At 39.1% G+C, this 12256-nt stretch overlaps 1 pseudogene; it reads right to left on the bottom strand.

Moving 5' to 3' along the window:
- Nucleotides 1–6318: 6318 nt before the first annotated feature.
- LOC114296907 (UDP-glycosyltransferase 73C4 pseudogene) lies at nucleotides 6319–7811 on the bottom strand (annotated as a pseudogene).
- Between the last annotated feature and the right edge of the window lie 4445 nt (nucleotides 7812–12256).

Here is a 12256-nt window from a genome sequence, read left to right as displayed (position 1 = left end):
AGTAGTATCAGCAAGAGCTCAGTATTCAGCTTCGGTGCTAGAGCGGGCAGTGAGGGATTGTTTTTTGCTACGCCAAGCAAGAAGAGAATCCCCTAAGAAGAAGTAGAATCCTGTGGTGGAGCGCCGATCCGTAGGATCCCCAGCCCAATCAGCATCAGAAAAGGTACGCAGTTCAAGAGAGGAGGAAGCAGAGAAGTGAAGGCCATGGAACAGAGTGCCTTTGAGGTAGCGAAGTATGCGGAGTAGAGCAGTATAGTGGGGAGTGCGAGGAGCCGACATGTACTGACTTACAATGTGAACAGCATAGGCAATGTCAGAACGAGTTACTGTGAGATAGACAAGACTGCAGACGAGCTGGTGATAAAGAGTAGCATCAGAGAGAAGAGTCCCATCGAGAGGAGTGAGACGAATTTGAGGATCAACTGGAGTAGAAGTAGTTTTGCAATCAGTAAGACCAGCACGAGCCAGAAGATCGGATGCATATTTGGCCTGGGACAAATAGGAACCAGTAGAATCATGAGAGACTTCAAGGCCTAAGAAGTAGTTAAGAGTACCAAGGTCCTTCATCTCAAATTGTCGGTGGAGAAATTGTTTGAGGTGGAGGATACCAGCTTCATCATTACCAGTGATAATCATATCATCCACATACAGAAGAAGAATAGTGGTACCATGATAAGTAGTCCGTATAAAAAGAGCAGAGTCATAGGAGCTAGAGGTGAACCCTATGTCATGAATGGTAGAACTGAACGTAGCAAACCATGCACGAGGCGCTTGCTTGAGGCCATAGAGAGCACGCTGTAGTTTGCAAACCTGATGAGGTTGAAAAGTGGACCCAGGCGGAGGTTGCATGTAGACCTCCTCAAGAAGATGACCATTGAGGAAAGCATTTTTGACATCCATTTGAAAGAGGCCCCAGTGGCGAGCAGTAGCAACAGCAAGTAAACTGCGAACAGAGGTAAGCCGAGCAACAGGAGAGAATGTCTCCTCATAATCAATACCATATTCCTGGTTGAAACCTTTGGCAACAAGACAAGCTTTGTAGCGTTCAATAGAGCCATCAGAATGTGTTTTGATTTTGTAAACCCATTTGCAGCCAATCACAGTCTTGCCAGGAGGAAGATCAACAAGATCCCAAGTATGAGCTTTGTCCAAGGCTTGGAGTTCATCAGTCATAGCTTGCTGCCAAAGAGGATTAGTACAAGCCTCACGATAGGAGGTAGGTTCATAAGTAGAGAAGGCAGCAGATCCAACAATATAATCACGAAGATGGATAGGAGGTTGAGTTACCCGGCGTGGTCGACCCGTAGGAGGATCAGTGGGAGGAAGAACCGGTGGAGAAGGAGGTGTGGCAATAGGAGGTAGACCTTCAGGGAGAGCAGGCTGAACAGGATCAGGAGTGAGCAAGGGCGTCTCAATGAAGGAGGAACCTGTATCAAAATCATCAGAGAAAAGATTTATGGAAGGATTAGTAAACAGTACAGTAGTGGAAAGTGCGGGTAAGTGAAAGGAGGATAACGAGGAAAACATTTGGTGCTCCCAGAAAACGACATGGCGGGAGATACGAAGACGTTTAGAGAGAGGATCCCAACAGCGAAAGCCTTTATGTTCAATTCCATACCCAAGAAAGCAACAAAGACGAGAACGAGGTTCAAGTTTGGTGTGTTCATGGGATTGAAGTAGAACAAAGCAGGCAGAGCCAAAAACCCGGAGATTGGCGTAAGGAGGGGGAGTGCCATGCAGACGTTCAAAGGGAGTTTGATTATGGAGCACAGGGGTAGGAGCACAGTTGATAGTGTAAACAGCAGTGAGGGCAGCTTCCCCCCAAAAGTTTTCAGGGCAGGAAGAAGAGAGAAGGAGAGCACGAGTAGTCTCAAGAATATGCCTATGTTTCCGTTCAGCGCGGCCATTTTGCTGGGACGTGCCAGCACAAGAACGATGAGGCAGTGTACCATGATGCTGAAGAAAGGAAAGAAAATCTGAATCCCGATATTCCATAGCATTGTCAGAGCGAAAAATTTTGATGACTTTGGAGAATTGTGTGTGGACCATTTGGGCAAATCTATAATAAATGTGTTTAAGTTCAGACCTATTTTTCATGAGAAAAAGCCAAGTAAACCGGGAAAAATCATCAATAAAAACAACAAAATAGCGGGATCCCCCATAGTAGTAGTAGGGGAGGGCCCCCAGATATCCGAATGTATAAGATCAAAAGGTGCAAGGGAAACAGAAGTACTTTTATTAAATGATAAAGCAGGTTGTTTGGCAAGTTGACAGGGTATACAATCGAAATTATCGGGAAGTACATGACCCAACTGTCCACTAGAAACCGAAGACTTTAAGCGATTAACAGAAATATGTAATAAGCGACAATGCCAAAGATGAAAGGGAGATAATGAGGAAGTAGATGTAGGAGCAGCGATCTGAGGAGAGGCAGGAACATGAAGGTAAATGAGTTCATAGAGACGTCCATGCTTACGGCCGATCCCAATAGTCTGCCCCGTCTGAGGGTCCTGTACCAAACAATCAGTAGCAGAAAATGTGACAGTGAGACCAAGTTCACATAATTGACCAATGGAAATAAGGTTTAAGGTAAGAGCAGGGATATGATAAACTTGAGGTATAGATAAAGAAGAGGTGGAAACAGTACCAACATGACGGACAAACATGAGGGAACCATCAGCAGTATGTATTGAGGGAATAAGAGGAGGTGAAGATAAGGAAGAAAAGATAGTAGAACTAGAGGTCATATGATTACAACAGGCAGAGTCAAAATACCAAGAAGAGTTACCTGGGATTACAGACAAAGCAGTAGGAGGAGGTGTACCAGATGGGGAGAGAAGTTGTTTGAGCATGGCCTCGACATCCGTCGGAGAAAAGCGTGGGATAGACGGAGCAGGTGACTCAGAGAACCCCGCAGAGGCGGCAGTATCAGTGTGATGAGACTGATTCCCGGAAGCAGCAGCAGCAGTGTGATGAGACTGATTCCCGGAAGCAGCAGTAGTAGCGTGATGAGACTGATTTCCGGAACGATGAAAGCTTCCCCGGAAAGAGCCACCGCGAGAGGAGTGGCTATTGGAGGATGATCGGGATGGATTGCGAAAACAATCTTGTTGCAGATGACCAGGACCAAGTTTGTTGCAGTAGCGGCAGGATCTGACGGGGCAATTGACCAGGAGATGGGTTGAAGGAAGGCCCCGATTCTGACAATAGAGGCAAGCAATGGTCCGCTGGGTAAATGATGGCCGGGATGGAGGAGTGGCAAGAACAGAGTCCACATGATGAGTTTGAAGAGTACCGAGACGAGTCTCCTCTGATAGCAACTCAGAAATTGCTTGTTCAAGAGTGGGCAATGGATGGCGATGAAGCAGAGAGGCACGTACGGGCTCAAAGGAGGAAGTAAGAGCCATGAGAAAGTGCACCAACCTTTGCTGGTTGCGATAGATAGTAAATAAAACAGCATCTTCGTTGTTATACCAAGTTGGTTCTGAAAGAGCAAGCTGATCCCAAACAGAGTACATTTGAGAAAGGAAGTCATTAATGGACTGAGTGGATTCTTGGCGCATGCGGTGAAGTTGGTTCTGAAGTTGATATTGATGAGCAAGGCCAGTAGTCTGGTATCGTTCTTTCAAAAAATCCCAGATGTCTTTTGCAGGAGTTGTTACAGAGTCAAGCTGAAAGCGACCAAACTGAAGACTGATAGACGTAACAGAAGTATTTCGAAACCAGGTAATGATTTGGTAATTCTTACTGTCCCATTCCTCAATACGATCTTCATATGTAGGAGTAGCAGGAGAAACAGTGGTTTCAGTAGTGTCTTTCATCGGTTGGGTTATGTCCCCGGTGATAATTCACCAAAGCTTCTTTTCTTTGAGGAAGGAAGACATGGCTTGGGCCCATAGAACATAGTTGGAACCATTCAAAATAACAGAAATGGGATGGGAGGCATCAAGACGATCCATAGTAATAGTTGAGTAGGGCTAAATTGATAGGAATAGATCTGTAGGAGCAAAATTAGGTAAAACAGAGTATACCAGTGAGTCCGGAAGGCCGAAAATAGCTAGGAAAGATGGGCTGTGTAGAGATGATGTCAGCAGGGTGGAAAATGATGTCAGCGGTGCACGTTAGCAGAGAGGACGTGCGGCGCACGATAGCAGAGACGGCGTGCGGTGTAGATTAGCAGAATGGCGCACGCGGGTGTACAATAGCGGAACGGCGCATGCGGTGTAGATTAGCAGAATGGCGCACGCGGGTGTACAATAGCGGAACGGCGCATGCGGGTGCACAATAGCGGAACGGCGTACGCGCGGCTCACGGTAGACAAACGGCGCACGCGGGTGCACGGTAGCAGGTGCGGCGCACAATAGGGCAGAGTGGAAGGCGCGTGAAGGCGCGTGTGAGCGTGGCAACGGAAGCAGAGACGCGCCGAGCAAATAGGCGGCGCGTGAGGGCGCGTGGGAGAGTTTCTGGTGACGGGCTTGGTGCCGTTGGAATCGTAAGGAGATTCCGAGCTGTTTGGTGTAGTTCCACTGTGTACGGGACTAGGCACCAAAATTGAAGAATGCTAGAATTGTATCACTGGGCTCTGATACCATGAAATAATATATAGAGAGAGAGAGAGAGACAATGACCATGAAATAATATAGAGAGAGAGAGTGACAATATTGTCTGTCTATTGATGTGTGAATCCAAAGAGAATGCTACACTCTCTTTTATAGAGAGAATTATAGTGCATTGGGTGCTTGATGCACACCGAAAGCAAAAACATAAAGAATAATGTATAATTGAAGATGTATAATTAAAGCTAAAGCTAAAGCTAAGTAATAATTAAAGCTATACAATTATAATAATTAAAGCTATACAACAATAATTAAAGCTATACAATTATACACTAACAGGAACATTGCATTGTTTATATGAACTTAAGCATATTTATGTTTATCTTTGACATTTTAAATTATGTACTATCATCAAATTCCTTTACTTATGCTCATTGAGAACTCACTGCTTCTCCCTCCTCAATTGGTCTTGTGTGGGTTGAACTTTGACACCGCAACACCAAATGAGAAATTTCTGTTTTTTACTCATGAAGTTATGAAAAAAGAGAGCTTGTCACTAATACGCATCATTTAATCCTATTTAAGGCCTTTTTTATACTTCTGCAAGGGAATTTATCAAAGTCCAAAAGATCATTCAATGTGGGGCTATAATGATGCTTATGAGCCTAATCTCCCATTAGTATTTGGTTGTCTTGAGTCTACACCAAATTGAATCATAATCTTGTCTCTGCAGTTGTAAATCTTTTCGATGTTTACCCAAATTGTTGTAGCAGTCATTATTTATCTCATACTTTTACCTTTATATGTTACATGTTACCTCTAAATTCTTCTAATTTTAGATGAATTTAAGTCTAGCCTTTCATTTCCTTGAACATTTAAGAAATCAGATTCTCTACTGCACGGCAACTCAACTAGCTGTGAAATTGTTTTTTCTCATTATTTTATTGGTTTACTGGGGGGTTTTAGGTGTTACAACCTTTTTCCAATGCCTGAAGATATATTGTCAACTTATTGAAGAAAGATTTGCAGGTCTCTTGAAAAATGAAGTGTTAATATGATCAGTTGCAGGCTTGTCCAATGTATGCTTAGGGGCACCTTTAATCTTCATTTTCGTTCCTTTATGGTGGAAATGTGCATAACTTTTGAATCTTATAAAGGGAAAAGTCATTCAACAAGTATACTCCTGGATGCTAATATTTTGAATTTGATTTTAAAATACTTGTTAGTTTTTGGGTCCCTGCTATCCGTTGCTTGCTTGCTTCTTTTGTGGGCGAATCATCTACTTTTTAATTTTTGTAACTGTTTGATTTTGAGATTTCAATGATTCCACAGTACTATGTCATCATCATGCTCCTCACTGCCATCTCATTGCTTCTTTTGTGGGCGAGTCATCTACTTTCTAATTTTTGTAACTGTTTTTTGAGATTTCAATGATTCCACAGTACTATGCCATTATCATGCTCCTCACTGCCATCTCATTGTGTTCTTAACATCGATGAATTGATTGGATTAACCAACCAAAGTTAGCTTTAGTCATGATGTAATGAATTGAAACACATATATCAACACAAATAGCGAACAATTGATGTGTCAATTAATTAGCAATTTCCCCCCCCTTTTTCCATGGACATTGAGAATCGTGCTAAGCACGATGCCCATGCCAATATTATTAAATATATACTAGACAATGAAGGTTATCAACGTATTAATCTTGCTTATCTCATATAGTTACTTGGCACCAACTTCATAATGACCCATTATGTTATTCTGTTGAATCCTTGTGATTAACTTGTTTCATGACATCATGAATCAACAATTTTATATTCAAGTATGAAGAACCCTCTTCTTTCATTGCTTTCTTTGCCATCTCCTCAAGTACTCATGCCCTTCTCCTTCTCTCTTCCCCTTCTATTCGTTCACCCATTACTCTCTCCACAGCTTCCCTAACTGCCTCTCTTTCCACCAATTCCCCACACTCGTCATCCCCAAAAATGTTCCCACCACCCTGAGCACCGACACTCACTCCTGTCTCTAAAACCCGCACAACCAATTTCTCATTCAAAAATTGCTCCTTGAACATTGGCCAAGTTATCATTGGCACTCCAGCACACACTCCTTCCAAGGTTGAATTCCAGCCGCAGTGTGTCAAAAACGCTCCCACAGCCCGGTGTGACAATACGAGTACTTGTGGTGCCCAGCCTCTGATTACAAGTCCTCTCCCTTTTGTTCTTTCCTCGAATCCATCTTCTTCCACCCACCTCCCTATCTCGGATGCCCTGCTTTTGTCTCTTATAACCCAAACAAACGGCCGTTTTGACGCTTCCAAGACTAAACCGAGCTTGATTAACTGAGGAGCTGTGAGGCGACTAAGGCTTCCAAGGCATGCGTAGACAACAGAGCCTGGCTCTTGTTCATCGAGCCACTTCAAACACTGGTTTTCGTCAATCACAGCCTTGTTTCCTCTCTGAGCCTTGTCCAAGTTGTTTTTGTTGCACAACGATAGTGGCCCAATGCACCAAACTTTATCTCCTTTCACCTTTCGATACCCTTCTACATATCTAGGTTCCAGCTCTTCGAAACTGTTAATAACAACCCCGAATGCTTCAGCATCAGCAGCTTGTAGTAGTTCCCGAAAATCTCGCAGTTCTGATGAATCTAGATTTTGGAATATTGTAGGCAATTGAGATCTAGTTAGCTCAATTCTATCAGGCAAACCAGGCAGCTCGAACGGCTCTGACTCGGACACACTCTCATGAACTTTGGAAACATGTAAATTGTGTGAGCATAAGAGAGTGAAGCAGTTCATTCCATCAAAATTAATTCTCGGAATATGTAACTTGCGAGCAGTGTCAGCTGCCCATGCAATATATTTGTCGCCTATTATGCAACTAGGACACGGTTGGAGCGCTTCAAACGACTTCTCGAATGTTTCTTGCAACATGCCAACGGCGACGAAGAAATTTTTCACTAGGTCTGGAGAGGGGACAGTGTCGACTCACCGAGTGTTTCGCACCCCTCCGGTAGGCCAGCCTCCACGGACGGGAACCGGAGAGGGACAAGGCGGAGGGGGAGTCCGGATTCAATCACACGGTTGATGATTGGGTTAAATCTAGAAGCATCGAGAGGGGTGGTGACAACAATAACGGTCACGCCATGTTGTGCCAATAACTTAGCCATGTCAATCATGGGGATGATGTGGCCTGGGGACATTAGAGGTACTAAAACGAAATGAAGATGATGATTCTGAGAATCCATTGGAGCTTGGGACTGTGGTTGGATTGCCTAATTATGTCACAAAAGTTCATTTGATTTTAGAGAAAAGTTAGGGATCATGAAATTTTTTTCATGAAAATGATCATGAAATATTTATGATCTTTGGATTACCTTGATTAGTGTGTGGTGCTTTATTCTAAGTGTAATCCAATGGTCACAAAACTTTCATAATTATTTTTATGAAAGATTTTTGATGATACCTAACATTACTGTTGATTTTATACTTAAAAAAAATACTTGGCTTTAATGGTAGTGGCGTAAGGGCCTATGTGAGCATTGGATTTTATACTCAAATAAATAGACGTGATCAATGCATGTGTGGCCTTACTCTCTTGGATTTTGTGAAAGTTGATGGTTTAAATGTTGCAATCTGCAAGATTGATGGTGGTTCATGGCGCCCGTTGATCCCATATATTGGGTTGGTTTGGAAAGAATACGATTTTTTTTTTTGATAAATTAGTTTCATTTGAGAACAATTTTTTAGTTTTTTGAATTTTTTTTTTTTTAGAAAAAAAGTGAAATAATTATGATTTGAATTTAACATTTTGATTTATTAACTTATTTAACTTATTATATATATATATATATATTGTTTATTTTTTTAGTCTTAACTCACCTCCAACCCACTTGTCAAACAGAAGCAATATCATGTGGTATTTTAAGTCAAAGGCAAAATTATTATATACATATATATATATATATATATATTTTATAGTTTAAGGTTGGACTATTTTATTTCTCTATGGGTTAAATATGATGATGAGAAAGTTCTTATATGATTCTGGATCAAGTGTAGTTGTTAACTTCATTAATTATAAATGTAAAATAACTATAGCACCCTAAAGCCTATGTTGTTTCAGTTATTTTCCTGGGCAAAATTTAGGGGGATTGCACTTATTGTCTAATAAATCCTGTGAGTGTTAATGGCCTTTTTCATCGAACACTATTAAAAAGTCACTAGTTATTAATTTCAGCAACAGTTTAAAAATTTTCACAAAAAATGTTACTAATTAAAAGTTTTAGCGACAAGTTAAAGAAATCGCCACAAAAAAAAATCACTAATTCTCAACTTTTATTGACAGTTTAGTAGCAAGCATCAAGTATTTTCATGCCCTAGATTTGCAGAGTCTGACCCACGTGAATAAACCCAAAACCAATAAGTAAAAGATGACAATTAGATAGAATAAAATAATAACTCTCATGCAAATGGATACAATAGTATCACACAATTCATCTGTTTATTCGATTACATACACCATACAGTCACATCCACATGGAATGAATGCTCTTTGATTACAACATACAACAAATGTTATATATATATCAAATTGAGATGCCTATCCGACCCACGTAAATAAATCCAAAACCAATAAGTAAAAGATGACAATCAGATAGAATAAAATAATACCTCTCATGCAAATTGATACAATAGTAACACGTGTTTATCCGATTACATACACCCTACAACAACATCTACATGGAATGGATGCTCTTTGACTACAACACACAACAGATGTTATATATATATATATATCAAATTGAGATGCCCAAAGGCTTATATCATAAACAATGGTGTAACCCTTACAAGAATGACAAGCGCCTTAATAAAAAAGACAAATGGCCCAAGGTCTACAAACAATGGAACCACCCTACTCGGCTCCAGACACAACTTCAACAGCTGACATCTACATCCACAAACAACACTGTCACTTGAAAAATATTTTCAGCCACGTAGGTTGAGTATAAAGCCCAGTAGAGAATATTTCAAAAACTAAATATGCTCTACCACCATAAATGATCATGATGCAATACATATGTAATATGCCCAATGCATTTTCAAAATCCACTTGATTTCCAAAAAAAAATTCCTTTCATCCCACAAAACTCCATTCGGCAAAGGTAGATTCTTTGTCTGCCATCTAGAAAAGAGAAATAAAAATCTCATATCCGTCCAAAGAAGATAAAGATGCTGAAGATTCCCACTCGGCTAGAGGATAAGGACGATCGACTCCCCCATCAACGACACGCCACCTGTCCTCACCTTATCTTTTATCTTTATTTCCTTTGTCTGTAAAAGAAAAAGACCTCACTCTTGTTGAGACAGAATATCTTTTAATTTGGTTTTCCCCACTCTCTCTCCGTGTAAGCTCTCTCTTGTAATAAAATTTCTTCTATATATAAATTAAGGCCTCATTTGGGAACAGGCTAATTTAATAACTTTTTGACTATTTGGTTAAAACATGAGCTAAAAAAAACTAGTATGCTTGGGATGACTTTTTGACTTTTTACGAAAAGATGTGCAAAAAGTAGAGAGAAAACAGAATTTTTGACTTTTTGGTATGGATTGTTGGCTTTTTGGCTAATTAAGTAACTTTTTGACTTTTTGGCTAAAAAGTTCGGTTGCCAAATGAGGCCTAAGTGTTGAAGACTTATGCTGTTTTGAAGACATAAATGTTTGTAAGTATTTCTTAATGTATGCCCTCTGTGAATTTACTTGTTGATGTTTTACATGTTTTAGATTTTTATATTACTAGTCGTAATCATTATTTAACTGTTATTCAAGAACTGTATCTCCAGCCTTGGGCTACTTAACAGTTAGAATTCTGTGATCAGTAGATTCATAGAATACAACAACAAATCCAAGAACATATTTGTGTGTGGGCAGCCGCCGTTAGGCCTCCACCTCAACAGTAAATCATGAGACCATATATGTTATAATTTGTTTGTTAGATACTTGTATTATGTTGATTTATATTCCTTGGTTTGTGCTGAATAAGGGTAGAACAGAGAAAGGTTAAGTGGGACGTCACCCAAGTCGCGTTTAGGTTTAAAGACCATCTTTGCAGAGATTGCATTTAGGTCTATGTCCTAGTAAACCGTTGACAGACGTGCTTAGCCTTATTCCTGTATATCGAGCACCTTATATTGGTGTCAGAGCCAAGTTAATACATTAATGTAATACAATTATATAATATTTAAACTATCCATCTATGGTCACATAAAACTAATGGCAGAAGAAGCACCCATCACAACAGTAGCTTCTACATCAGAAGCAACAAAATTAAAATCAATTATGATGAATTCACATTCAATGTGAATCTTAAAGAGGTCAATCCACCTTCTATGATCTATATTTATTTCTATTTTTTGTTTTTAGCCTTAGCCAATTTTCTAAATGTTTGCCTCCATGGAAATCTCAATAGAGTTGTCTCTACCAAAACTTGAATGTACACTTTTTCTCTTTGACCTCCCTGATATCGTTCTTTATTGTCTCCAAATTGCTCTCTATCACCTTCATGTCACTTGCCGTGTCCGTCTTCAAGCTTTTGATGGCAGCTGTAAGACCATTTAGCGAAGTTCTGAGCTCCTCCTTAGGCTTGGTTGGCATAAGTGACTTCATGTATGATGCAAACCTAATAATTGTGAATATAGAGGCAAGAAGATGGAGCCAGTCACTTAGGCTAGAAGAAGTTTTTCTGTCATAGTCAACGATGTATACTGGGTGACCCCATTTCTTCTTGACAGCCACAGACTTATCAGCTGATGCTAACAATTTTGACAGTTTCACTGGGAAAAAAAAATAAAGAAAAAAAAAGAAGAAAAAAGAAAGAATGAAATCACCACGATTTGCCAACTACAATCAAGTATTTAATTTCGAAATTATTTTACTTAAAACGTAATCTAAGTGATATTTGAAAACTAAAACAATTCCAATTACAAGATTAATAAAGCAAAATTTTCATTTTTTCATTCTACGACACAAATTCAAAATTCTTAAACAATTACAAAATTTATTCCCAAAATAAATAAATAAATAAATAAATAAATAAAAACAGAATTTATACCAAAAATAAAAAAATAAAAACAATAAACAATCATTGAGAATATTTAAAACATAATTTTAAAACATTACTTAAATACATTATTTAATACATAATATTAAAACATACTTTAGCTTGAGAATGACTGGATCCAATTCTTTTTTCTTTTTCTTCTAGATGATGGTTTAGAAACAATTATGGACCAAAGAAAATTATTTCATAATTTTAAAACATTACTTAAATATATTAATGTCTTCGTGTAAAAGAGAAAAATAAGACTAATATTTTCTTTCACCTAGTTGGACAAAGTATGTCAGATAATTCCATTCATATCATAATATAATGTTTATTAATTCAACAAGTATCATATCAAAGTAGTGAGTTGGTATCAGTTACAAATCTGGAGCAAATTCAAAATTCAAAATTCTATGACACAAATTCATTTTTTTCATTCTATGACACAAATTCAAAATTCATAAACAATTCCAAAATTTATTGCCAAAACAAAGAAATAAATAAATAAAGACAAAATTTATACCAAAAAAATAAAAACAATAAACAATCATTGAGAATATTTAAAACATAATTTTAAATTACTCAATAAGT

The sequence above is a fragment of the Camellia sinensis genome, chromosome 10, assembly GCF_055761805.1.
Source record: "Camellia sinensis isolate YWXY chromosome 10, ASM5576180v1, whole genome shotgun sequence".
In the NCBI taxonomy this organism is placed as follows: Eukaryota; Viridiplantae; Streptophyta; class Magnoliopsida; order Ericales; family Theaceae; genus Camellia; species Camellia sinensis.
The sequence above is the reverse complement of the archived record's forward strand: the minus strand, read 5'-3'. Positions and strand labels throughout refer to the sequence as shown.